The following is a 22,900-nucleotide window of genomic DNA, read 5'->3' on the forward strand; positions in this document are numbered from 1 at the left end:
AGACAGGGATGTAAAATTAAACCTCGGACCACCTGTGGTTCGTATTTGTGGGTATTTGGCGTTACAAGTAGGCAAAACATTTGGCACAAATCCGTTTCACTCCAGGCTCATTTGTGTAATTCTTCACAAACTTGAAAAGCAAACCTTTTTTCTCCTCCCAATTGTTTCTTTCTTTTTTTTTTTTTTTTTATAATCCAAGCAAAAAAGGAGGTTTTCTGTGAAAGTTCATTTAAAATCAAAATTGGAAGTCTAAGTAGATGTTTAAAAAACAAGACTAGCATTTCTCGAGTATTTCACACCAGATGCACCGTAACCAGGTGTTGGTCCCCTAATACCCATTTTACAGCTGTGAAACTGGGCTCAGAGAGATTACAAGCTCGCTGAAAGCAGCACAGCTAATAAACAATTTTCAGTCATGATTTAAACTTAGATACTTGCTGTCAGACAGACCAACGTCATTCTATACCATGCTGGCTCCTGTGGTGGAAAGAAGTGGAGCACCATGTTGAACAAGCCAAACTTGCAAACTCAACTTGGGTTTAAGGTAAACTCTGTAACATTTTAATCACTAAATGTGGGGATAACATCAGAAATCATTTGGAAATTTTGGAGGATAAAAGTATAATTTAAATGAAGATGGTACTTGTCTATCTTTGGTTTGATATTGGTAAAATTATAACCTCCAATCTTGATTTTTTTTTTCTTTTGAATTCTGAAGACAGATTCAGGGCAACTTTGTCATATTAGCGATGATGGCTTTATGTGTTTCTGACAATTTTCCTTCTAGAATGATTTTGGATTATGATGAGCTTCCTAAGCAGAATATGTGGGGGAACAACTATTCAGGCTTTTGACATCAGTTGGTAATGTGGGGACAAACCCCATCGGGGATTTTTAAAATGGCTGGGAATCATCGGGTTTGGCAATGCTTTGTAATGCAGTACACTCTTCCAGCCTCCCAGGGCAGGCCTGTTCTGGAGCCCCTGTCCTTCCAGAATAAAGCTGCCTCCTTGGATGACTGTATCCCTTCCATTGCTAGTCAACGTACATTTGCAAACAGTGCAAGGCAACTGCAGAAACAGTATATCCTTGTAGCATGGACAGTCCTTACAGCTATAGAAAGGAAACGATGTAGAACAGGGGTCCCCACAGACTTGGATTCACAGGGTAATACATTGTCTATCCATATGTGCATTAATTTATTTAGGGGTCATAGAGTTGTCAATCTTTTATTTTTCAGGTTAAGAGTTTTTTTTTTTTTTTTTTAAGCCCTTGTCATCTATCATTTCAGAAAAGAAAGGCCACTCTAAAGATAAAACAAGGAAGGACCTGGTAGGAGGATAAAGAATAGGCTTCCAAATGGAATAGATTTACCTTCCCTAGAAACTCGATTTAGGACTTACCTCTAATTTTTTGCCTTAATCTGTTGGAAACTAAGTCGCACCATCTATGGACTATTGCCAGATAAACCTTGAGTATGAAGCACCTGGAAACCAAACATGAGTCCTAGAACTGTGGCTCAATCACCTGGCCCAATGGAAGTCTGGTAAAGTGTCCTACAAAAAGTAGCCCAGAACAGGGTCATCTACACACTGTGTATAAGACCAGCTCAAAAGCTGGTAGCCATTAAAACTGAGGAAAAAATGAATGCTTGCCCAGTGCCTGAATTGGGGCCAGGGATTTACTCCAGTGCTCCCTCTGGGATGCCCACACCTCTTTACCCACTGGTAGAAGGCATGGGGGTGGGGCTGCAGGATGAGGGTCAAAGCACACCCCTCAGGAACCAGACAGTCCAGCCCAAAGGCCCAGACCGAGGCCATGCTGCATTAGCAGTGACTGAACATCCCCTCAGAGAGGCTTCCCAGGTGCCCGCATGCTACCCTCTGCCTCAGTGGGTCTTGTGATCCTCTTGCTGGGTTCTGTTTGGGCCAAAGATTGTCAGCGAAGAGTATAGAGGAGATCACCAACTTTCAAGATAAGCAGACCCAGTTGGAATCTTTACAATTAAACCTAGTATCTTCAGATGCCCTCAGATTAACTGCACCTAAGGATCGCTATCAACCGTAAAACAGGCCTATTGCATTGAGAGCCCAGGCATAAATAAAAATAGAAATTTTATGTATTAAAAGCAGTTTTTAAAATAATCCACTAAAAATCAGTGTTTATGCCTTATCTAGAAAAATGTTTCTAATAATGTTCAGTTGATATATTTAGCCTTTTAGGTATATAGTACATACAGAGTTAAGACTATTACAGCCTTTTCCTAAAGGGTATTGATGTTTTATAATCTTCCTCTTGTTCTGACTAATGCTTTTTTTTAAAAAAGATTTTTATTTATTCATTCATGAGAGACAGAGAGAGAGAGAGAGAGAGAGACAGAGAGGGGCAGAGGGAGAAGCAGGCTCCATGCAGGGAGCCCGATGTGGGACTCGATCCCTGGTCTCCAGGATCACGCCCTGGGCTGAAGGCAGCGCTAAACCACTGAGCCACCCGGGCTGCCCTGATTAATGCTTTTAACCCTACATGTTGCTTTGCCAATTATAATTAGTTGCTTTTCCTCTTTCTTTTCGTTTTTAAAAGAATGTATTTTCCTAATATCTGCTTACCTCTTCCTTTCTTTTTCACATTAAACAAATCACTTTAAGTGTGCTTTGAAATAAGATACATTTGCTTTTTAAAGTCCAATCTGACGATTTTTGTGAAAGATGAATCCAGCTCGTTCACATTTAGTGGAATATCAGATATCTTTGATTTTTATTTCTTTCGTCTTACCTCATGCATGCCATTTATGTTACTATGTTTTTCCTTTCTTCCTCTTAATTTTGGTGGGCTGATGAAAGTACTATTAATTCACTCCATTTTACTGATTAAATTTAGAGGTTCTGGTACAATCTCCAACTTGTCTAGCTATTACTCTCCCTCCCACTTTGCTCACTTCTACTGAACCCCTCCTTTCTCTGCAGTTAATACAGAAACTATATCTCTCCCTCAAAGTGTTTTATTTTCTGATTGTCCTTTCCACCTTCATAACACTTTTACTTCCTTACTCTTATCTCAGATTAAGACTTAAGAAAAATTCTTCCCTTCTCTACTGCTCCTTCCTCCCTTCTCAAGGATTGATGAGATAGGTGGTTCTCTGCGACATTTGCAGGTGTTCCCTATAGGATGTTTCTTCTATTTGTATGACCATTATTTAGCACCAACTTTACAAATTCCCAGGCATCCCATTATTTTCAATGGACGTAAAAATTGCATGCACGTTCGCGCCCACACCCACTCATGCACACATGGAGAGACAGAGACTCACATTCGTGCCATTTCCTCATTGCCTCTGCCCCACTGGAGACTCTGTTCTGATCTGCAGTTGGTTGTCTTACAGTCCTTCTTGAAGTATTTCCTTAGATAAATACGTAAGGGTGACAGAAGCCTGGGATCTCTGCACAGCTGCTCACAGCCTTCCCTCACCCTGGCAGGTGCTCTCTCAGCGAGGGGTAGGGTTTGGGGTGGGGACCCTCCTCCCTCAATTCTATGGGTGTAATTCCTCAGTCTCAGTCTCCTGTCTTCTTCCAATTTGTGTTGGCTCTTTCCTTTGTACACAACCTAGTTTTCGTGTCTGACAGCCTATACATTTTTTAATACTTGAATTTAGGACATGCCCAAGTGTGTCTTTGTTTGCGTGTTTGTTTTTAATTTTCCCGCATCAATTCTGCTTGAGCACTCTGACTTTGCAGACTCAAGTCTTTCTTCAAACCAGGGAAAATGTCTTCTATTATTCCCCTGATTAATGCATCCCTGCATCTGTTCCCTCTCCCTCCTTCAGAACTTCTATTATTCACATGTTAGGTCCCTGCATCTGTCCGCCAAACCCTTTTAAAATTTTTCTCATAATGACTTCCAGCTCTTTGTGTTTTCACTTTCTGCGTGAAAATATCTTTCGCTTGATCCTACAGGCCCTAATTCAATCCCCAACAGAGAATAACAGCTCTCGGATGTGGAAAACTAAAGGGAAAAAAACCTCTTTGAGGCTGAGTCTTTTTTCTCCCCTCATATTGAGATAGAATTTCTTTGAGTGCTATTGTTGTTATTATTTTTTAAAATCTCATTCAAAAATTAAAGCTGTCTTCTTTCCTCTCCTGCCATTCTTGTTTACCAGGAGCTGTCAGTTTGGGGCATTCTGCTTGTTTTTCCTTGTCTAGCTGCTGGGTCCTATAGCTGCTGCTGTGACTGTCAGGGCTCTGTTTGCTCTTGGGCTATTAGCTGAGCAGGTGAGGAGGCTCTTGAGTGATGGCCTAGCTGGCTGGAGCAGTTATCTGGGCTCCTTTGAATGGGCAATGTACCGCCTGGCAAGCAGTCAGTCCTTGCTTATGGGGAGTTCAGTATACACGCTGCTGTCCTGGAGGTCCTCTGGGACAATTCTCTTCCAAGCAGTGACCCAGGGATCCAGATTGGTCCCTTCCATCTAGTGGATCTTTAATCCTTCAGGACGTCTCCATAATCTTCTGTGGGATACCTGGGTAACTATGGCAATGTATACATTTTTTTTTAACCCATACACATTTTTGAAAGTGACAAGAGCTATCAAAATAGAGCAGGATAAGGAGTTCATGCTCATATACTGGGAGTATGTATGGGAGTGTGATTGAAGTTTAAATAGGGAATGGTCAGAGTGGACTTTACTAGGAAGGGGCCATTTGAGCATAAGACCAAAGAGTGTTGAGACATGAAGATATCTGAAGCAAGAGCATCCTAGGCAGAGGGACTAGCCAGTGCAAAGGCACTGGGGTGAGAGGGAGTCTGGAGTATTTGAGAATTAGCAAGCAGCTGGCATGGCTGGTGGCCAGTGGTGTACATATGGAGGAGAATATTAAGAGATCAGGTCAGAGAGGTAATGGAGGGCTTGATCAGTTAAGAGGTCACTGCAATAATCCAGACAAGAGTTAGTGGTGGCTGGCTCTATGGTGGTGCAGTGCAGAGTGGTGGAGTGTAAAGTCAAATTTTAGATACTTTCTTTTTTTTTTAAGATTTTATTTATTCATCAGAGAAAGAGAGAGAGAGAGAGAGAGAGAGAGAGACATAGGCAGAAGGAGAAGCAGGCTCCATGCAGGGAGCCTGACGTGGGACTTGATTCCAGGCCTCCAGGATCACACCCTGGGCTGAAGGCAGTGCTAAACCGCTGAGCCACCCAGGCTGCCCAAATTTTAGATACTTTCTGAAGGTAAAGCCAAAGGGACTTCCTGACTGATATGAAGTGTGAGATAAAGAAAGGAATCAAGGATTTTATTTATTCAAGCAACATTTATGTAGCATTTATACTATGCCTAGGTACTGATCTAAGCATTTGACAAATACCAACTCATTTAGTCCTCATACTACCCTCAAAGGACATTGTTATCTCATTTTTTCAGATTAAGAGACTGAAACACAGAGAGGCGAAGAAATTTGTCATATTGTCATATACAGGATTCGAACCCAGCAAGCTAGCTCTGAAGTGTGTGATGTTAACCACCATTATTCTGCCCTCCGTGCATGTGATAAGTGAAAGAATCACAGGATGGGTATCTGGACTCACTGAGCTCATAAAAGACTTAGGCCAGAATTACACTTATCACGTGACTTCCACAGGTCCTCATTTGGTCCAGAAGACCACACTGGCATTTTGGGTTCTCAGGAGTGAGTGCCAACTCAGAGCTAGTCTTCTGTAATCCCAGAAAAGTTTGGGTATTTCCACTTCCACGGTGCACAGTCATCCTGGTAAATGACCGCATTCCCTTTGGGGAAGACCAGGAGGAAGGTTTATGGTACTTATGGCACTGGGTCCCTCCTCAAATGGATCTATAACATTTTTATTGGGGTCCCCTCTACATATAGGGGAAAAAGAAAAAAAACTCTGATTTTAAGGAACTGAGACACTAATGCTGAGATTTTTAGCCTTAAGAAGTGGAAGGATGGATGCTGTTGATGGATATGAGGAAGTTTAAGGAGTGAACCAAATTTAAGGGTGGCAGGAAGATCAGGAATTCCATTGGGGGCATATTTATTTTGAGATATGTTTTAGACACCCAAGTGGAATTGCTGGGTAGATGGCTGGGTGGATGAGCCACGATTTCAGGGGGGAGGTCCAGCATGGAAGTATAAATCTGGCAGTCACCAACACAAAGATAATATGTTTAAACCCAGGAAATGCAAGGGGAGAATCGGGAGAAATAGGAGAGGGTCTAAGAACCAAGCGCTGGGCGTGGAGAAGAATATAAGCCAGTAAAGGAGGCAGCCGGTGTGTGGCCACGAATGCCAAGTGAGGAATGTGTTTCTAAGAAGTTGAATGTGATCGATTGTGTCACGTGTTGCTGGTCAAGTGGGATGAGGACTGAGCCTTCATTCATGACCTCGGAAAATCAGTTTTGGGGAGTGGTGGTGGCAAAAGTGTGGTGATGTTCCAAAGTGGTGACAGAACCGGAGGAGGAGGACACAGTGGATAGTCAAATCTTTCAAGAAGTGTTGATGCAAAGGAGAACAGAAAAAATGGGGGGGGGGGGGAGGTAGCTGAAAGGGGAAGGAAAATCCAGAGAAGACATTTTTATAAGGTGATTAAGATAAAACTGTGTTTATAGGTGCTGGAAACGGCCCAGCTGGTAGATAAGGAAAATGGATGGTGGCACAGGAGAGAACATTCCTGCAGTGATGCACGAATAGGCAAAGGCAGACTCACTGCAAATGGATTCAAGCCATAAACTCTAAAGCACTGAGATTTACTCAGATTCATCACTCTTTTGTTTTTCTGCCACTCTCATACCTAGTTGGTTATCGTTGCCAATGTGTGTAAGAGCAGGGCGTCCTTGAGAAGCACCATGCAGAGGCACATCCCCTGTGAGTGTGATGTTGACAGTGATGCAGACCCACTGAGTCCGAGGAGGTGGGAAGATCAGCTCCTAGAGCAGCACTTACAGGGCTGCAGCCAGGAAGAGGTGGCTAGGAGGGGGCACCACCGGAGACCTAGGAAACAGTTGGCTCCCTTTGTCACAGCACACTGGCAGCCTGGCCCACCTTCACCCACCATCCTCCCAACTCCTGATGACCTGCTCTGAGGCCTTCGGCCCACAGCTCCCTGCACTTCTCTGTGGTCATTTACTGTTTAGAATCCTCAATGTGTATCCATTTTCCAATTTTTCTGCCAGATTATCTATTCATTTACTTTTTACCTAAGTATTACATTGTCAACAATTGTTTAATCCTTTATTATTACACGTAGAAGCCAAAACCCTGCTAGGTGGCCTTTAGCTTTAAAAAATTGAGGAAAAAGTGGGAACCTTTAAACATGAATAATAAGGTTTAACTCTTTTTCCTTTTTTCTTTCCAAAGAGAATCCTTTCCGCCCCCAACCCCCCCAATTATCTGCAGTATATGACACGAAGGTAGGTTCCCAGAGGACATAAAGGTGATACAGTGCAGTTGTGGCAGGACAGGTGCCCCAGGAAAACAGCAGAGGCTTAATCCAAGGTGAAGGGTATTAGGGTTTTTTTTTTCTTTTTTTTAAAAGAGCATAAGTGGGGTGAGGGACAGAAGGAGAAGCAGACTCCCTGCTGAGCAGAGGGCCCCATGTGGGGCCCGATCCCAGGACTCCAGGATCATGACCTGAGCCAAAGGCAGATGCTAACTGACTGAGCCACTCAGGTGCCCCGGGTATTAGGTTTTGAAAAGTCACCCAGCACTGGCTCTTGTCTGCTGTTATGCTGGTTACTCAATCTCCTCATGAATCTAATTTCTCATTGAGGAGCTTCTAAATTAGAATACTATATTTCTTGTTTGTGCTGAACCACGCTGCCAGAGGCCACACCATTGTGCCCAACCTCGGATCATTTGAGGACACAGTCATGAACTGGAATCCGAGCTTGCCATGTGCTTGCTATGTGCACATACTGCCACCACCTGCTGAGAGGTCAGTCTCCTCCTCCTGACAACACCTCCTTGAGGGAGGCTTCACACCGTCTTCACCCCCTTCTCTGCAGGGCCCAGCAGTGTCTGCCACAGAGTCACCCAAGAGGTGTTTGTCGAATGAATGAATACATTAAGTAGATAATAAACCAGGTAACCTGGTCATTAATTTCCACTTGACAGTAGCTTGCAGGTTAGAAGACAGAAGGCAATATATCCAGTTTTCTGTTTCACTGTAAATGAACTCCATTGATCACTTCACCCCACCCTCAACACTTCTATCCAAATTAACTTTTTTATTGGTTTAGTGTTTCGAGGCCTCTTTATTTTTCTATGATTCTCATTTGGAGTCAGGTTGCAAAGAGGTAAAATCTAGTTTAGTGTATTTATCTGTGACACAAAAAGCTTTTAGCAGAGACTATAATTTTTGTCTACGCCCCACCAGGCTCCACTTTATGTGGATGTGGACTGCTGTCCCTCACTTCAAAGACTGCGCACACCTGCCCCTCTGCCTGGGAGGTCCCCTTCCCCCTGTCCACTTGATAAACTCCTGGGCAGGGAGGCTGAAAGGATTAGTATAAGAAGCTGCTGTTGGAAGCAGAAATTTTGGTTTAATGAGAAGTTTGAGTAGGCGGTTTTGATTCCACCTACCTCTAGCATGACATTACGTTAAATTCTTAACTTCTTGGATCTCAGTTACTTCTTTTGCATGAACATGGGTAAAGCTGATCCTGATGGACTGTTGTGAGGATTTGGTGAGGTAATATATAAACACAGCATAGGCACAGGCCCTTAGCTAGTGCTCAGCAATGACACCACGATCATTAGCACCTCTGCCATCACCACTCTCATCCCCACCACTATCAGCACCATCACTACCACCACCATCACCACCTCTCCACTATCGTGCCCACCACTACCGTATTACAACCATCATCACCCCCCCGACTACCACCACCATCACCATCATCCCCATCACCACTGTATTATCAGCACTCCCACCAAAGCCACTATCACCACCAACAACAACCATCACTACCTCTACCACTATCATCCCCACCACTATTGTATTACTATATTACCATTACTGTATTACTATCATTACCACCCCTTTGACTACCACCACCATCATCACCATCAACACTTCCACCACCACCACCACCACCATTGTGAACACTCTCATCCCCATCATCACTGTATTACCACCCCCCCACCACTACCATCCCCACCACTATGCTATTACCACCCCTCACGACCACCCCCACCATCAGCAGCAGCACCATTACCATCATCCTCTCATCATCATTTCAAATATAGTCTACTCTGTGAAGCCTTCCTGGACTCCACAAACCTCTGTATCACTATACACCCAGCACTCATCACATCACACTGTCTGTTCCTTTTCATGTTGGCTTTCTATAGCTGTGCCACCTGATGGCAGTAACTTTGTCTTATTAATTATTAGATTTCTGGTGTCTAGCATCTAACACGGGACCTGCCACCTAAGATTGGCTTGTTAAGTGTGCCTTGAAAAAATACAGGAATAAAATCAAGTTTGCTTAGGCGTAAAGTTGGCATTCACCATGTATATCAAAAGGTAACATGGAAATGATGGACCCAAGTCTGGGAGACTGACTGCAAGTCTAATGGTGTAAATATGGAGATCTGATAGGATTATGTTGTTTGTAAGCTCTACATACACTCTAGTAAATTGGAACTGTTTTAAACTTTAATATACAAAGTAAATTTATGTTCATTTATAGCACCAGGAGTATTATTTTATTATTTTAAGCACTTGCAAATATGTTAACTCTGTTTTTGTTTTTTGACATATTGTTGGATATGTTTTTTTTATTTTTTGTTTTTTTGAGATGGCTTTTTGATCAGGGACACAAACCTTGATCAAAATATTGTCTGAGAGACTGCAAGTGCTTTAAACTTATTTTGTTTTATTATAAGGTTTTAAAACACTATTTTTTTTTGAGGGAAATGGAATCTGTCTGACTTCCATTATGTTCTGAGTTATCATTCAATAGTGGCCAGATCTGCAAATCTGAGGACAAGGAGATGAATATGAGAGATGCCCTTCTGCATCTCTGTCTCCTGTGACCCTCCCTCCCCACTCACAGCAACCTCTTCATTGCCTTCTTAACCCTGGAAAGCAAAGAGATGCTACTGGAAGCTGGAGGCAAAGGTAGGGAAGACAGTCTCTCAGCCACTGTCTTGGCAATCGGTATTGCTTCTGTGGGAATAACAAAGGTCTTGAAAATTTGGAAATATTGAGGTCGTTAGAAAGTTTGACACTCTTTCCTGCATTCATTACAGAAACCCAGATTGGAGCCAGGGCTCCAATTCACTTGCATAGCACTTCAAAATTAAATATAGGTCCTCTTAGGCTCTAGAAGCCCAAGTACAAGCGACTTGGGAGGCCGTAGCTAACAGAAAGAACATGGGCTTTGGGGTTGAATAGATCTGCAGATCTAACCTCAGTTTTCCTGCTGCTAGTGTATTCATTTTTCTAACCCTTCATTCCTGGTTTTGTACCTGGGTAATTATAATAGCTACTTGAAGAATAAATAGAATAATATCCATTAAGCATCTAGCATAGTTCCTGGTCCATTGTTCAGTTTCAATATAAAAGGAAGAGGCTGGGCAGGGGGAGAAAGAATAATGGAAGTGGAATCTACAGATTGAAAGAGATGTAGAGGACACACCAACCAACTGCAACAGAGGGAGCTTTTTTAGGTCCTCATATGAACTATTGCAAAATATGGGGCACCTGGGTGGCTCAGTTGGTTAAGCATTTGTCTTTGGCTCAGGTAATAATCCCAGGGTCCTGGGATCGAGTCCCACATCAGGCTCCCTGCTCAGTGGGGAGTCTGCATCTCTCTCTGCCTGTCACTCCTCCTGCTTGTGCTCTTTCTCTTTCTGTCAAATAAATAAATACAATCTTTTAAAAAATGAACTATTGCAAAATATATTGGAAAGTTTAAATGCTGAGTGGACACTTAATGATATTAAGGAGTCGTCAATTTTTTAGATGTAATAATGGTGTTGCTGTGTTTAAAAAAATGAGTTCCTGGTTTTTAGAAATACACACTGAAATATTTATAAATAGTACAAAATAGTTGCTTGTAAACATTTCCTTGATAAAAAAGTTGAAAGGTATACATTGTCCTTGTAAAAATTCAAGCCTATGAATAAATAAACAGAATCTTTAAAAATAAAAAGCCTGTAGTGAAATGTCACGGTACCGTGTTACTCTGCTGTCCACCTGCTTAGTAAAGCCAACAAAGAATAAAACAGGCAGATGTACCTGAACCTTGCCTGGCATTTAATTTACTTCAATTCACATGTGAATGGTAATATTTTATTTGCTTGCCAATTTTATATATATCTCTATTTATAGGCTTTATTTTATTTTATTTTATTTATTCATGAGAAACACACACACAGAGGCAGAGACATAGGCAGAGGGAGAAGCAGGCTCCCTGTGGGGAGCCTGATGTGGGACTTGATCCCAGGACCCCGGGATCACACCCTGAGCTGAAGGCAGATGCTCAACCACTGAGCCACCCAGGTGTCCCTTACTATAGGTATTTTTAATGTTTTCCTTAGTACATCATCAGGGCTTCTTTTTTTGAGATTATTAAATAAATGCCATCAACTATTAGATATTATAAGTAATTCACATTTAAAATAAAATTACTACTATTTTCTTTTATTAGATCTGTTTAAGAGCATCTGGAGATTGCAAAGTGAGCTGTTGACAAATAAACACATTCTCAAAACTACTCGTCTGTGTACACGAAAAGATGCTCAACATCACTCATCATCAGGGAAATGCAAATCCAAACCACAATGAGATACTGCCTCACCCCTGTCAGATTGGCTAAAATAAAAAACACAAGAAACAGTAAGTGTTGGTGAGGATGTGGAGAAAAAGGAACCCTCTTGCACTATTGGTGGGAATGCAAACTGGAAAATAGCGTGGAGGTTCCTCAAAAAGTTAAAATAGAGCTACCCTACAAGCCAGTGATCACACTATTGGATATTTATGCCCCAAAATACAAAAATAGTACTTCAAAGTGATACACACACCCTATATTTACAGCAGCATTATTAACAATGGCCAAGATATGGAAGCAGCCCAAGGGTCCATCAGCAGATGAGTGGATAAAGATGTGATATGTGCATGTGTGTGCATGCACGTGTGCACACACAAACACACACACAAAGGAATATTCAGCCATAGAAAGAATGAAATCTTGCCATTTGCAAGATGGATGGAGCTGGAGAGTATTATGCTAAGTGAAATAATCAGAGAAAGACAAATACTATATGATTTCATATGTGGCATTTAAGAAACAAAAATGAGCAATGAATGGAAAAAAGAGAGAGAGAGAGAGAGAGAGAGAGAGAAACAGAGATAAACCAAGAAGCAGAATCTGAACTACAGAGAACACACTGCTAGTCACCAGAGGGGAGGTGGGGGGGCAGGAAGCAGGTGATGGGGATGAAGAAGGGCACCTGTTGTTATGAGCACCGGGTGGCCTATGCAAGCGTAGAATCACTGTATTATACATCTGAAACTAATAAAACACCGTATGTTAGCTACATTGGAATTAAAATTAAAAGGATATTTTTAATTGCCTATGAAATCATGATCTTATGGATGCTGCATAATCAGAGAAGAAAAAATTTGCATGTTGAGCTTAAGTCGCATCTCAAATACAAGATTTTGGATTTATCTGTGAAATGAAACTCTTTACTCTCACTGACCAACTATAAGAGCACATTATGTACTTGGTGGGGGGATGTCCAGCAGGGGAGGAGCTGGAAAACATGTGAACTGATGTCACGATGCGGTCTCTCTTGAATATTGTGGATAACTGACATTGGAGTGACCCCTGCCCGCCCTCCCGTTCACCCTGATGGCCTCACCTCACACCTCAGTGAGATGAGGGACGTTATATACTCTCTTTTCTCTATGTTCTGCTCTGGTGCCTACAAACCTACCCTCATCAGCATCTGCTTCAGAACAAGGTGGTCCCTTTTCATCAATCTTGTTTTACCTCTGTTCACCTGCATTATGAAATTTTTTTGAATTGTGGCAAAATACGCATAACATAAAACTTGCTATCTTAAATATTTTAAATGGTACAGCTCAGCAGTGTTACAGAAATTCACATTATTGTGCAACCGGTCTCCAGAACCCTTTCCATCTTGCAAAACTGAAGCTCTATACTCCTTAAAAGATAACTAGCTCCCCATTTCCTGAAAGAACAGCCAAACTTAAATTTGCGCTCCCTTACCTCTTCTTCCCCCACGACAACCAAGATTCCCTCATTTGGGCTCCCGTCCTCTGCACCTGCTGGCATAATCCATCCTCTGGAGCATTCCACTCTGCTCCCTGCTGATAACGCCCTCCCACTCCACTCCTGTGGCGCTGTGGGTTCCTGCTGGTTCCCATTGCTAAATGTTGCTACATGTTCCATTGCTAAACGCTGTCTACGTGTTGCTCTTCTCTGGGTTCTCTCTGCCCTTGGCTTTGATCTCATCCTACTGGAATCTCCATCTCTGGCAACTTCAATCTCCCACTCCTATGACTTCAATTTGAAATTTTCCACGCCCGTGTACATCTCCCACCCAGGCCTCTTGCTTGAGCTTTAGGCTCAGCAAGATTTATTTTATTACTACCCTGTGCTAGCCACTCTGATAGCACTAAAGATTCAGAGACGGTTGAGCGAGACCTGGACAAGCCAGGTTGCTGCAACAGAAGCTCTGCGCATCATAATAGTATCTTACTTTTATCTTCTAATTATATTCTAAAGCCATTTGTTCTTCCCTTGGTTTCTAGGACTCCACAGTATCTTTTTAAAACCATATTTACAACTACTAAGCACCCAGAGCTGGTTCTTGGGCACCGTCCTCTCCGCCAGGGACACCATCTTCCTGGTGTCCCACCCAGTCCCAGGGCTTTAGCAACACTGCAGGGGAGGGGGGGGGGTGGAACTTGCAAGCAAATCTCTATCTATAGCTCTGATTTCTCCTTGGAGTTCCAGACATGAACACCTATTTGCTATCTGGTCATCTCCACCTTGAATTTCACATGGCCCAGTAGAAATTCCCATTTTCTTCTCTCGAATCTGCTCCTTCCTCAGTAAACACTGCCACCACCCACCCGCTGCACATGCTATACATTAGGCAGTGCTCTTTGATTCTGTTTTATCTCTCATTCCCCATATTTAACCCACCACCCAGTCCTTTTTAACTCCATACAAAATGTGATCCCATTCTATCTGCTGCTGTCCATCTCTACCGACATCACCTTAATCCACCCGAACCTCTTCCACAAGGACTACCACAATTGCTTTCTGACTTCTCTTTGCTTTATTCCTGTCCACCTTCCCCACAGCAGCCAGGGATCCCCTAAAAATGCACACCTGGCCATATCACTTGCTTGCCTAAAACCATGCAGTGACTTATATATGAGACTTCCCATACCATTCAAAACAAAATTCAAACACATTGTCCCATGTCTGGGACACTTTGAATTCTAGTTGGTTGACCTAGTCAACCTCATCTCTTACCCCTCAACTCCTTGCTGCTATTCTTGGGCACAGTGGTCTTTTTTCCGTTCTTTTTAGCTGGCTAAGTTTTTCTGTCTTAAGGATTTTGTACCCCCTGTATCTTTTGCCTAGAAGGTCCTACTTTCAACTATAGAGTCACCTTTTCCCTTGTCATTCAGAATTGTGCTCAGAGAGGTCTTTCGTGGCCATGCAATTTAAAATTGCCATTGGACATTCTCTTGACATCAGCCATCAGCCTGTCTTCATATTTGCACAGTGCTTATAACACTATCTTCCATTTTTCTTGTTTATCTGCTCACTTCTCTGGTTATTGGCTATATGTCTTTGCTAGGATGCCGAGAGCAGACACCTTGTCTCTTTGGTTCATTGTGGCATTCTCAGAGTTTAGCACAGTATCTGGCACTTAAAAGATGCTTTAAAAATGTTTGAATAAAAGAATAAAATGTCTCTAGGGCCCAAATTTTCTAATTCAATCTCTAAACAACTGCCAGAGTGAAATCTCTAAAATATTTATCTCTCCAAGCCACTGCTTAAAACACTCCAGAGGCTCTACATTGCCAAGAGAATATAATCCAAATTGCTTAGCACAGCCTACAAGACCCTCTATGATCTGATCTCTGTGTGCATTTCCTGTTTCATTTTTTTACTGGGTCCCCCTCCATGCCTAACAACCTGCAAGATGCCTAGTGACTAGCAAGTCAAAACACCATGCTGTTTCATGCCTCCTGGGTCTCTGATCCATGTCTTCATCATGTTTGGATCACCCTCCTTACCCATGGCTCTTCCCATTCCAATCCCTTAGGTACTCAGTTTTTAAGATGCAGCTCAAATCAGGAAGCTGTTTTGATCCCCCTGGTCATCCCAAACTTCAACCTTTTATCCATGAATTATACTTGCCTCCATGATAGCTGTTATAACTCTTTACTCTTCTATTTGCTCTCATGTCTCTTTCTTCACTTAAACTATAAACTCCATGAGGGCAGGCATAGTGCTATACACCATATCATACAGTATTATATGCATCTTATTCCCAGATGTGATTCATGGTTGGCATTCACACAGGTGTTGGTTGGCTGACTCACCGAATGTATAGATCAATTTATTTTGTCATAAAAATGCAAGGAACTTGAGAATTCCTGACATCATTTGCATTGGGGCTGACAGATGCTGCTCATTATACTGTGTTTACTGTGGCTTGAGCCCCACTGCATAACTCAGATTAATGTAGATGAATGTTTTCAAACGCTTAAGAAAAATGTGCTCTGGGAGAACATAGTCAATTTATCACCTAAAACCAATTCTTAGATCTTCACAGGGGAAATGAATGGGCCTGACAAGAATCTGAAATACTTGAGGAAAAGTTGATTAAAGAAGACTTCATGAATGATTAATTATAAAATTTAATATCTGTGGGAGAGAGTTTTACTGACATTTAAATAAATGCCAACAAAACAAGCTGCAATTAAGCACTTGCCATAGCAAATAAAGCATCATCAAGGTATTCATTCTGAATCACAATTATATAAATATAGTATGTGCAGCTCTGAAATAAATGTTCATGTTAGTTGCGATTCATTGATTGAAGCTTTGTGATTTGAATGCTTTTGTTTTTACCATGATAATTGCAAGTCCTGCATGCCTCCTTTCCCTGGGCTCCCAGTTCTTCAGTCTACTGCTTTCTGATTTCCAGTTATGTCTGCTTTTGCTAATACCTTTTCATAAAGTCTATAGTGATCTTCTGATGAACATACCCAATGGCCCCAGCTTACTTGAGTCTTTGGAGCATGTAATTCACTGATTTGATGAATATTTATCATCTGCTCTGTGTTAGCATTAGGCACAGCTTTGGTGAAAAAAGAAAGGCAAAAAACTAGGTCAAACCAGAAACAACAGCAAAACACCAGACTTGTTTCTTGACTTCAAATATCCTATTATCCAGTAGGAAAATAGACAGTAAATAAACATTTAATTACATTGTGATGAGTGCTATCAAAGAAGCATGTGACATTCTGAGAAACAGTAAAACGGCACCCAGTTTATACTGGGAATCAAGGCAGCCTCCCAGAGGAGAAGACTTGCAGGGGGAGAAAGGACAAGAAAGTCCCAAGGGAGAGAGAAAAATGATGATTTGAAAGGTATGTCTGATTGGACAATGCATGCATATTTAGGTCATCCCCCCACCCCCGCTCCGCCCAGGCAGCAGATGGAGAGGACCATAAGATATCACAAAGACACCAAACACTCATGATGATAAACATGAACCAAAGAGAAAGCATTTGGGGAGTCATTTTTTATGGAAGATAAGAGAGAGACTAGCTTGTGACACTTTCTTCATTTTGAAGTGGCTCAGAGAAAAGAAGAGAGAACCAAATTACTGGAGTATTCATATAAGGAATGTAAACTTTACTAGGTAGATGTTCCAGAAGAAGAAAGAGAAAGAAATTGGCTCCCTGTCAGGGCACCGATTCTGCTACATTCCATCCAGCACACCAGAGAGCATGTTGGTTTTCTCTCTGACATAGAGCAGACCTTCCTTTCATCCTTGATGGTCCATAAACTCACGGTGTAGCCATGCCCTCAGGAACAGGAAAGATGAAATCATTGGCATGAAACATGAAACATGTTTCATGTGTCTAGGATGGTGAACAATAAGCATAAAAGAGAAACTGATGGTTTTCACAGAAATGAAACTTCCTTTGTGTGGTTAGCACATGTGATTCAAACAAGAACTGCAGAGCATGCTCATCACCCTGTTGGACTTTTCTGGATCTTAGGCACTTTCATTCTTTATACAGAAATAGGGAAAAGGTCTTTTTCCTTCTCCCTCTTTAAAGATTAAAAAAAAATTTAAGATAGTGGTTCTCAACCTTGTCTATACATCAAAATGACCTGGGGCACTCCAAAAACCCTAGGTGCCTTGGAATCACCTGGAGCCCCTTCTTTACGGGGGCTTGTTGGGTTTACGAATCAGAGGTTTCAAATCTTTCAAGTGATTCTGATGTGTTGCCAAGTTTGAGAACCATGTTAGTAATCACCTCTTGTCTCTTTTTTCCTTTTATTTATTTAGTTGAGAGAGAGAGGGAGGGAGAGAATCCCAAGCCGACTCCTTCCTGAGCACAGAGCCCCACTGGGAACTGGATCCCAGGACCCTGAGATCATGACCTGAGTTGAAATCAAGAGTCAGCCACTCAACTAACTCAGCCACCCAGACGCCCTTCTTTTTTCCTTTTAAAATAATCCATTTCCTGAAAATTAAATGAACAATGAAAAAAAATAATTCAGATGATCATGTTTCTTCAAATAAAAAGGAGGAGCATCCACTAGAACATCTGCGACCTTGCACCGCCCTCACCCGCCTGCATTGTAGGTGGTGGTGAGCGGCTGGACCACAGGCCCCGACAGACAGTCTGACTTTGGCTGAAGGACTCAGTGGGGTTTCCCAGATATTCTTGCTCGCCACCACTTCCACATGACTCCGCATGTCTATGTGGTCTCGCATCTAAGTTTTTTCTCCTTTTGACAGACCACATGTTCCAATTAGGCTGAAAATAGGACCCCTGGAACCATCTTAGCCTCCCCCACTGGTCATTACTGCTCTGTTTTCTCTAGCAGATGCCAGGAAAGACACACAACCCTTTCTCTGAAACCCTTGGGGCCAGATGTGTTGTGGGATTCGGAATGTCTCAGACTCTGGAAAGGTATGTTCTACATTCTGTATTTTACGGGCCTTCCCAGAGTGAGGTTGGAGGAACACTCTGTAATCAAGCATTTTCATGTTTGCACAGGAAACACCTGACAGCTCCTGTGAAGGGCTGAATAAGATCACAAGTGGCCTCACATCTATCAGGTCAGATTTTGCCACTAAATCACTAGAAAATTTATGAATAAAACCTTAAGCTCTTTGGATTTGAGGCTCTGGATAAAGGAATGCAAGACCGAGGATAGCAGCATTATCTCAAACTTGTGAAAAACTGACTTTGCACTGATCTTCGCTAGTTTTCTCATTGCTTGTAACAGACACACAGAAACATGACATTACACGGATTTCCATCGTCAGTTGCATTCTGAGTGTCAGCACTTTCCATTTGGTCAGAAATGGAAACCCCAGATAACCCTAGATTTTTGAGGGTGGGAGGGAGTAAAACTAAAATAGATGAAATAAACAGACAGTTAGAGGCTGTTACCACTTAGCCCTGGTGACTCAAGCTCAGACCCTAGCTAGCTGACTTAACCTTCAGGTGGGGCCCTTTTTGCCTGTGGTCCTCCTAGTAACAGTCCCTTCTTCAGCCACCAGATACCTTTCCCCCTCAAATGGTTAAGTCAGATCATTATCATAGTTGTACTGGCCAAATTTCTGTTGTATTGGCCTTCTTTGTATCCCTCAGGCCATGAGGCCAGGGGTTCCTGTTGTAGGGACTGAACTGTTAGATATCGTGTGTGTGATCTCAGTTTTCACCAGGTGACAAGGCCCAAGAGAAATTTGAGTTATGAGCATTTATTTCCTATTCTACTGGCTACTCTTTAAGAGGTTTTCTTCCTGTGAACTCCTCAGAACATGTGGTATTTTAGGGAGATGGTTAAAAAAATCCTACTGTTTTCTTAATAGTGATAGTAGAATTCCTTTTGGGGAATAAATGGTCTTCAATAAAGAAAGCTCCTTGCAGCATTGGAATATGAAAAATAGGTCTACAGTAGGATTCAGAAGTCTGGGCAGAAAAGAAATGGAGGGACACAATTACTTTGTGTTTAAAAACTTGTTGATGGTGGTGGTGGGAGGGCACCCATGTTGCAGAAAGGAGAGAGAATGTGAGCAACATGGGACATCAGCCAAAAGACTTTATAGAACAGGATGACCATTACTCAATTCTAATTGCTTAGTAGATGGGGTCAGCAATGCAACTCCATCTACTTCTTAATTTTTCTGAACTTTCTGCAAAATCTGCCATGCAAACGCTTTGTGGGAAAAATTTGTTTGTATTTAAAACTAAGGAAGGTAGTTCAAGAACCCAGGTGGCAAAAAAGAAAAAGTTGCAAGATGCCAAGCGGAGAACAAAAAGTCAGCGGAATCAAGAGATGGTTGTGAGAACACAAGCCCCCAGAAATACACGGAAATCTTGGAGAAGGCATCAGGCTCAAAGTGTGTTAGAGACCGCAAATCATCTTGCCTAGATTTTAAGAGACAGGATGACCCAGGATGTCATGTAGGTTAAGTAGTAAATACTCAACAAATGCTACAGAGGATGTTAAGAAAAATGATCCGCACTAGACTTTGTAGAATGTTACAGTCATGTGCATGATGGAAAGAGTCCTGGAGAGGGAATTAGAAGTTCTGGGTTTGAATCCTCTCTCTCTGTTTTTTTTTTTTTTTTTTTTTTTCCTTCAGCTTCCAGTAGCTTTTTCCTCCCTAGTATCTAGAAACGATGAACCCTAGCAGGACAGTCTTCAACACAATTTAACTTTCCCATGTTGGGTTCTTTAGACTACTTTAATATTTATAGATTCGAGAATGTATATTTGAGAACGTATGGTTTGAGAATGTATAAGTGGAAAATTAAAATTTGAGATTATATCAACAAATTTAGTTGATATTGATATAGCTACATATAATTTTACATGCAACACATGGATTTTAGTATTGTGGAATTTTACCTTCTTATAACAAGCTTATCTATAAACAAAGATAATCTCTGCTTATTTGTCCTAACCTATGAAACATTGCCACCATGGACACTTACTTGCCCATACCTTTGCATCATGTCCTTAAAAACCAGATGATTCTTCCTTTCAGACAATGTGAAAAAAACAACAACCAAATTCGCACCCAGAAAAAAATCTTAATCCAGAATTATCAAATTTTGAGGTTTCAGCAGATGGAACAACAGAAATAGATTAGGGACAACTCTTATTTAAGTCTTTTCCCTAAGTAGTACTATGTGGATTTATAGTGTTGACCAAGAGAAGATAGTTTTCTCCTTAAATGTTGCTTTCTTGGGTCTTAAAATTCTGTGACAGATTTTAAATAAAGTTGTTTCCATTAAAAAGTACTGATTTTTAAGACTAATAGGTTAAAACTGCCACACGCACAAACCCTGAATGGCCCACAGAACATTTTCCTTACCTTCTGACACTATCACGAATCATTCTTTTATTATTAAACTTCAGTGGCCAGTTCTGGGATGTTCTTTCACTCATGAAGACCCCAGTGGCGGTATCAGGGATAATATCCATTTAGCCTTCTGAGCTTTCAGACTTGGTGACCTTGCCAGCTCCAGCTGTCTCCTTGTCCACTGCTTTGATGACACCCACAGCAACCATCTGTGTTATGTCACGAATAGCAAAGTGATGCAGAGGATAGTCAGATGAGCTCTCCACACACATGGGCTTGCCAGGAACCATATCAACAAAGGCAGCGACACCAGATTTCAAGAAGTTGGGGCCATCTACCAGCTTCTTCCCAGAATGACAATTAATCTTCTCTTTCAGCTCAACAAACCTGCGAGCAACATGAGCTTATGTGACAATCCATCAAGGTGCATAGCCAGCGCTGATTTGGCCTGGTTGGTTCCAGATAATCTGCCCGAGGTGTGAAGCCAGCTGCTTCCAGTGGTGGGTCATTTTTGCTGTCACCATCTGCAGTGCCATGACAAATCTTTGACAGACATGTCCGGAACACTAAAGCCCACATTGTCTCCAGGAAAAGCTCCATTCAAAGAGCATTTCAACAGAATTTCCTTTAGTTGTAATGTTGACTAAACAGAGGGGGCCATTAGGCTGGGCTTGAGAACGTCAGTCTCTACAGGGACAGTACCAATACCATGAATTTGTAGATGTCTTGGAGGGGCAAATGCAAGGACTTGTCAGCTGGACATGTTGGTGGCAGGATGCAATCTAGAACCTCAAGGAGCATGGTTTCACTAGTATTTCCGTGGTTATGGGTGACTTTCCAGGCCTTGAATCAAAACATGTTTGCACTTGGCTCTGGCATGTCGTCACCATTCCATATAGAAATTGACACAAATGCTACTGTGTCAGGATGGTAGCCTATTTTCTTAATGTAGGTGCTGACTCCCTTACGGGTTCCTTGTCCCTTTTCTGGCTGTAGGATGACTCTGTGAAATCCACCTTGCCACCCCCAACAATTAGTTGTTTCATACCCAGTGTGTAAGCCAGAAGGGCACGCTCCCCAGTCTGCCCATTCTTGGAGATAAGTCTTTCAAATTCAGCAGCAGCAGCAGCAGCAGCAACAATCAAGCAGCACAGTTGGTGGGAGATGTGCCTATAATCATGGTTTTGATTAAATCTGTGTTGCAGAGCACCACTGATGGTCACATACTATTTGCTGGCCTGGAATTTCTACAAGGAAATATCCATAGTGATACCATGTTCATGCTCAGCTTTCAGTATCTCCAGGACCCAGGCATACTTAAAGGAGCCCTTTCCCATCTCAGCAGCTTCCTGCTCAAATTTTTCTGTCGTTCTTTTGTCAGTCCTACCACATTTGTAGACCAGGTGGTGGTAAACTTACCCTAATCCATGTGCCCAGGGACAATTTTAATATGAATCTTTTCCTTTCCCATTTTGGCTTAGATTTCAGGGTGGTTTTCATGGTATCTGTGTTCTGGTGACAAATCTTTTGTGAAAAAGTGGGTTTGAATTCTGTGGTATTAAATAATCATGTAATTTTGGAAAGACACTTGCTCCTCTGAGCTGTAGGCTCCTCGTCTGTCAAGAGAGAGAAGAAACAAATTATTGATTTCTGTTACCTGTCAAATGGCTCAGACAGTGAATGGGATGCCCTAGGAAGGTGCACAGAGTTTGGAATCAGAGATCCACATAAGGTGTACCTGTGTTTGCACATTGCCTCTGCCACTCACAGCTGTGTGATATTCAGTTAGCCACTTACATTCCGAAGCCTCAGTTTCTGCATCTATGCAGTAGTCATAACAACAACTATGTCTCATATGACTTTGAGAGATTAAATATTTTAGTCTAGGTAGAGATGCTTGACAGATATTAGACCTGTCTCTTTCAGATTTAAATTATATTTCTTTGCTTAATTTCCTTCCCCATAATCTTGCAAGAAAGAAATTTCTGGTTCTGTTTTATAGAGCAGTCCAGCTTCCCACCAACTTACCTCTGTTGAGCAGAAAAATAAATAACCTGAAGTAACAATTCAAGTTTGTATTTTATCAATTACATGGAATTTAACAGCAATATTCAAATCTATATAGTACCATGATTACCAACTATAATGTATTCAGTACTAACCAAGAAAAGCTCTATTTAGGGAATGGTATCCAGAGAGGGGATATATTTTGCCTACAGATTATTTCCTTTTTATATAGTTTCTGAATTTAATGTAGAAATAATGCTTTCTC

The 22,900-nt window shown here is 41.8% G+C and overlaps 1 protein-coding gene across 12 annotated transcripts in view; it reads right to left on the minus strand.

Moving 5' to 3' along the window:
• The window catches only part of ZC3H12C (zinc finger CCCH-type containing 12C), a 176,790-nt gene extending 155,952 nt beyond the window's left edge, over nt 1-20,838 (minus strand). For 11 of the 12 annotated variants that reach the window (XM_049109986.1, XM_049109988.1, XM_049109987.1 and 8 more), the window contains exon 1: nt 20,641-20,838. The gene's annotated coding sequence lies outside the window, so the exon portion shown is untranslated. The remainder of the gene's footprint in view (nt 1-20,640) is intronic. The other variant, XM_049109999.1, reaches the window with a different exon arrangement.
• Between the last annotated feature and the right edge of the window lie 2,062 nt (nt 20,839-22,900).

This window comes from Canis lupus, chromosome 5 (genome assembly GCF_003254725.2).
Source record: "Canis lupus dingo isolate Sandy chromosome 5, ASM325472v2, whole genome shotgun sequence".
Classification (NCBI taxonomy): Eukaryota; Metazoa; Chordata; class Mammalia; order Carnivora; family Canidae; genus Canis; species Canis lupus.